Consider the following 5,805-nt stretch of genomic DNA (forward strand, 5'->3'; position numbering starts at 1 on the left):
CTAGCGATTATGACTCATGGCGACACCATGTGCTTCAGCCTGGAATTGCTCCATAGGGCTTTCTTGGTTGTAATCTTTATGCAAGCAGATTGCCAGTCCTTTTCTTCTGCAGAGCTGCCAACCTTTAGGTTAGCAGCCAGTTTCAAATTACTTGTGTCACCCAGGCTACTTATTAGATGTCATAGTGGAGGAGAAATAACTTTTCAAAATTGTAAAATGTTTCCAAACCTGCTCATTCTCCACCCAGGTCAGTTCATTACTGTTACTTAGTGAACATTTCAATGTCTGGAGACTGATGCCAAAAATAGATGCTTGTGTGTAATGTAGAAGTGTCTTAACCTTGACCTGAAGAGGTGTGTTAAAAAAAAAAAATTCATCAGACTATCTATGATCATACTTCAGATTCAAAGTGATTGGGCCCTAGTTGAGTTCACAAGATGTCCACTTATCATCTGGGAGCTTTGAAGATTTGATCATGACAAAAGACTAAGGAGAATTCTTGCTTCATACACTTTTGTGACAATGCAATTATTCCCTACCACCTTCTCTGCTTCATGACCCTAAAATACAGTCCATTAGACAAGTGAAAAATTGACAGCTGTTTCCCTGTCTTCAATCTCTTGCCCCTGGCCCAGGCCCACCCCACCTCATAATTTCACCTCCAGCAGTCTTGCTGGTAGCTAAAACTTGCAAAGTAGACTGCTTTCATTAGTTGCAGAGAAACCATTAGTCGTTACAATGGTGCCCTCTCAAAGAAACTCCACTTTCTAAGAGGGGAGGAAGAAAGTGTTATTAAAGGAGGTTCAGAGCAGAGGCTTAGGTGACAGATTGGATGTAAAATTTCCTGAGAAGTATCCAGAGTTTCCTTTAAATTCTGTACAACACCTAGCACATTGCTGGAGTTCTTAAAACTCTATGCTATGCCGGTTTGTGCAAAAGAGGAGGGGCAGGAGTGTGACTTGCCTTTACAGAAACCCCTAAATAAAGAAGCACACTGTGTTGTTGCTTCCCAAGAGGGATTCTGGAGAGTGTAAATGGGAAGACTTGAACTATTTATGAAAACTGTTAATAGCAAGCATGGTTGCCAAGGGAATGTGGCAAGGTGGCCTCAGGTAGATAGCCTACTGCCAAAACTCCAACTTTTTTTTCTTTTATTCTTTTGCTAATTCTAGTGATCTTTTCAAACTTCTCTTTTCTGTGATAGATCCCTAGAGATGTGTATATTTAATGTGGCAGAAAAACCTGGAAAAACCTCCAATAAACCTGAAACAGAAGTAACTTATAAATCAGAGCTCAGGGGAGAGAAGAAGCTGTTTTCCAGATACAGAGCAGGAAAAATGAGGGACTCAGGGACTTTTGTGCAAAGAAATGTCAAATGGTTTTACCTGCAAGCTTTGTTTTGCAGCTGTGATGTCATCCCACATGATGTTGATATCCTTTTGAAGAAATGGGAGGAAAAAAAGAGGTTTAATCAAGCAAAGGAGGAATTCCTCCTTTGTGCCTCAGTCTCCCTATCTGCAAAATGGAAATAAGAATAGAAAGGTCATCATCTCTCTTTTCCTAACTAAAACCAGTTGTCTTGAAGTCAATTTCGACTCATGGCAACCCCATGTTTGTCAGAGTAGAACTGCACTCCGTAGGGTTTTCAATGGCTGATTTTTCAGAAGTATATTGCCAGACCTTTCTTCCAAGGTGTCTCTGGGTGTACCCAAACTTCCAACTTTTCGGTTAACAGCCAAGTGCGTTAACCATTTGCGCCACCCATTTGCAACAAGTACAAAAAACATGTATTGATTGTATTATACTGTGGTAAGAAACTTTTTTAATATACGAATCTGATCATGTTATAAATCTCCTGGTTTAAAACACTTCAATGATTCACTGTTTCTCTTAGGTTAAAGGCCAGAATTTTTATCCAAGCCCAGGTTAGCCATGGCCAGAATCATCTGCCTCCACCTCTACTTCCATCCCATAGTCCCTCCTAGCACTCTGTCATCCAATCACACGGGTCACCCTTCAGCCCCTCATAAGCCCCGTGGTCACTCAGGCCCAAGGATCTTAACACAAGCAGTTCCCTCTGTCTGGAATGCCCTTCCCTCCTATCTTCATTAAGTTAATCCCACTCATTCTTTAGAGTTTATTTCATCAAGGAAACCTAGCTGATATCTCTGAGTAAGGCATTTCCCCACCTTGCATTCATTTATAGCACCTCCTCTTGGTAATCATTTGTTAGTTTACATTTATTGTGTGATTATGTCTTTAATGCCTAGACTACTCTCAATACTGCAGGTTCCGTTTTTGTTCACTGTCTCATCTCCAGGACTTAGTAGTGACTGATACACGTTGGACAATCAGTGTGTAGTGGATAAAGAAAGAAATGACAAGCTGAAAAAAAAGAGAAAGAATGAAAAAGTTAAGGAGATAAAGCAAGGAAAGAAAGAGGAAAGGAAATTAAAAGAGAAACATCTACGACGTGGGGCCCGGATGGCGGAGTAGCCAGATGTTTCCGGTCATCCCTCTTACAACAAAGGCCAGAAAAAACAAGTGAATCGATTATATATGACAATCCAGGAGCCCTGAACACCAAAGGCAAAGTTGAGGAATCGAACTGAGTGGCAGGGAAAGGGAGAGACAGTTCGGAAGCAGCTAGGAGTTGCCAGATCTGACCCGGAGAGAGCCTGAGCCCTTCAGGCCTGATCAGCTCATGGTGCGCAGTGAGGCAGGCAAGCAGCAGCACTCGGGAGGCGTTTTCCACATTGGGAAAGACCCGGTGGCAGAGAGTCTATTCAACCATCCAGAACCAGTGAGAAGCAGCCCTCAATCGGTGAAAGATAAGTACTCGTGTCTGGCCTACAGTGCGGATAAAAACACCCCCACTTAGGGAAAAATTTCTCTCCCATTTACCTTCTTGCTCCCTGCTCTGCACTGGGTCTCAGACTAGCTTCAGCAATTGCCAAGTCCCCTGGGCCAGAAGTAAGAATCATCACGTGTGCTGAGCCATTCTCCTGACCTTGGAGGGTGAACAAGTTAACAAACAGGGAAAAAATAATCTGCCGGCTCCCCCAAGCCAGGAATTCAGGGTAAGCACAGGTCCTTTGCCTAGGCACAGGCATAAGGGATCCAAGGACTTTGAGTACCTTTCCCCCTGCATAGACGTGTGTGGGCCCATTTCAACAGTGTAGGCCCTCATTACTGCAGTACAACCAGGTATATACCTGAAGTCTAACTTCAACAGTTTCAGCTGTGAAGTGGCAGGTTCATGACATTTGACACTGCTCTGCCCATTAAACAGGGTCTTCACCTACCTAGATCCGGGGCCTGAGGACTGGTGGCTCCACACATGCCACCTAGCGACCTGCAACAGTGACCTAAGAATAATAGTGACCCCCAGTCCTTACAGCCAACAGCACTGGGTGCTCATAGACCATCTGCAAAACCCACCCATCTACACGCCCTAGGGAATAGGGCGCTTTCCTCCTGGACACTCAGGGGTGGCTGTCAGCCCCTACCTTGTTCAGCCTGTGTCCCCCTGCTGCAGCTGGATGCCTGTGCCTACACCAATCACCCAAGCCTGTCTACAGCTGGTGAACCTGTACCACACAGTTGGTGGCTGACTACCTGGACACCTGAGCTTAATCCATACAGGAGGAGTGGGCAGATTACTGGGCTCACATACTTAGTGACAGATCTGGCCACCTGGTAGCAGGATATCAGAGCTTCAGGGATGCTAGTGTTCTGGCTAGGTGGCATGAGCAGCCTACTTGGGCATACCAAAACAAAACAAAACAAGAAGCTAGGACACTGTAAACAAACAAAATAGAAAAATAGAATAACTTATTGATGGCTCGGAGACAACAGTCAATATCAAATCATATAAAGATGAAGACCATGATAGCTTCAGCAGGCTTCCAAAATAAATAATCTAGAAATTTTCTGGAAGAAGAAAATTCCTTGGAGTTACCAGAGACAGAATACAGAAGATTAATATACAGAACTCTTCAAGAGAACAGGAAGAAATTATTCAAAATGCAGAACACACAATAGAGAAAATTAAAGAGATTAGAGAAGAGCATAATGACAAATTTAACAGGATGCAAGAATCCATAGATAGACAGCAATCAGAAACCCAGAAAATTAACAATAAAATTTCAGAATTAGACAACTCAACAGAAAGTCATAGGAGCAGAATTGAGACAATGGAGGTCAGAGTTAGTGAGACTGAAGATAAAGCACTTGACACCAACTTATTTGAGGAAAAATCAGATAAAAGGATTTTAAAAAATGAAGAAACCCTAAGACTTATGTGGGACTCTATCAAGAAGAATAACCTATGAGTGATTGGAGTACCAGAACTGGGTGGGGGGATAACAGAAACTGCAGAAAGAATTGCTGAAGATTTGTTGGCAGAAAACTTCCCTGACAAGATATCTATCCAAGATACTCATCGAACCCCACATAATGTAGATCCCAAAAGAAAGTCACCATGACATATTACAATCAAACTTGCCAAAACCAAAGATAAACAGAGAATTTTAAGAGAGGCTAGGGAAAAATGAAAAGTCATCCATCTACAAAGGAGAGTCAATAAGAATAAGCTCGGAGTACTCAGCAGAAACCATGCAGGCAAGAAGGCAATGGAATGACACATATAAAGCCTTGAAGGAAAAACTGCCAGCCAAGAATTATATACCCAGCAAAATGGTCTCTCAGATATGATGGTGAAATTAGGGCATTTCCAGACAAACAGAAGTTCAGAGAATTTGCAAAAACCAAACCAAAATTACAAGAAATACTAAAGGGAGTTCTCTGTTTAGAAAATCCATAACATCAGATAACAACCCAAGACTAGAACATATGACAGAGTAACCAGATATAACCTAGATAGGGAAGTCACAAAAATAAATCAAAGCTAAAACACTGAAAAAAGGGAAACAGATGTTAATATGTAAAAGATAACAACATTAAAACAAAAAAGAGGGACTAAAAAATGTAGACATAGATCTTTCATATGGGGAGGAAGTCAAGGCAATATAAAGAAATAAAAGACTGGTATAAACTTAGAAAAATAGGGGTAAATATTAAGGTAACCACAAAGGAAACTAACAACCCTATAAATAAAAAACAAGAAAACTAAAGACTCAGCAAATACAAAATCAGCAACAATGAAAAAGATGAAAAGAAAATACATAAAGAAAAATGACTCAGCACAGAAAATTCAGTGAAACAAAGAAACTGTCAACAACACACGAAAAAAGACATCAAAATGACAGCACTAAACTCATACCTATCAATAATTATGCGGAATGTCAATGGACTACGTGCACCAATAAAGAGACAGAGAGTGGCACATCGGATAAAAAATCACGATCTGTCCCTATGCTGCCTACAAGAGACACATCTTAGACTTAAAGACACAAACAAACTAAAACTCAAAGGATGGAAAAAATATATCAAGAAAACAACACTCAAAAAAGAGCAGGACTGGCAATATTAATCTCTGACAAAATAGACTTTAAAGTAAAATCCACCACAAAGGATAAGGAAGGACACTATATAATGATTAAAGCGTTGCTACACCAAGAGGACATAACTAAAATAAATATTTACCCACCCAATAACAGGGATCCAAAATACATAAAACAAAATCTAACAGCATTGAAAAGAGAGATAGACAGCTCACAATAGTAGTAGGAGACTTCAACACACCACTTTCGGTGAAGGACAGAACATCCAGAAAGAAGCGCAACAAAGACACGGAAGAGCTAAATGCTACAATCAACCAACTTGATCTCATAGACATACACT

Source organism: Trichechus manatus, unplaced genomic scaffold (genome assembly GCF_000243295.1).
Source record: "Trichechus manatus latirostris isolate Lorelei unplaced genomic scaffold, TriManLat1.0 scaffold00022, whole genome shotgun sequence".
Lineage (NCBI taxonomy): Eukaryota > Metazoa > Chordata > Mammalia > Sirenia > Trichechidae > Trichechus > Trichechus manatus.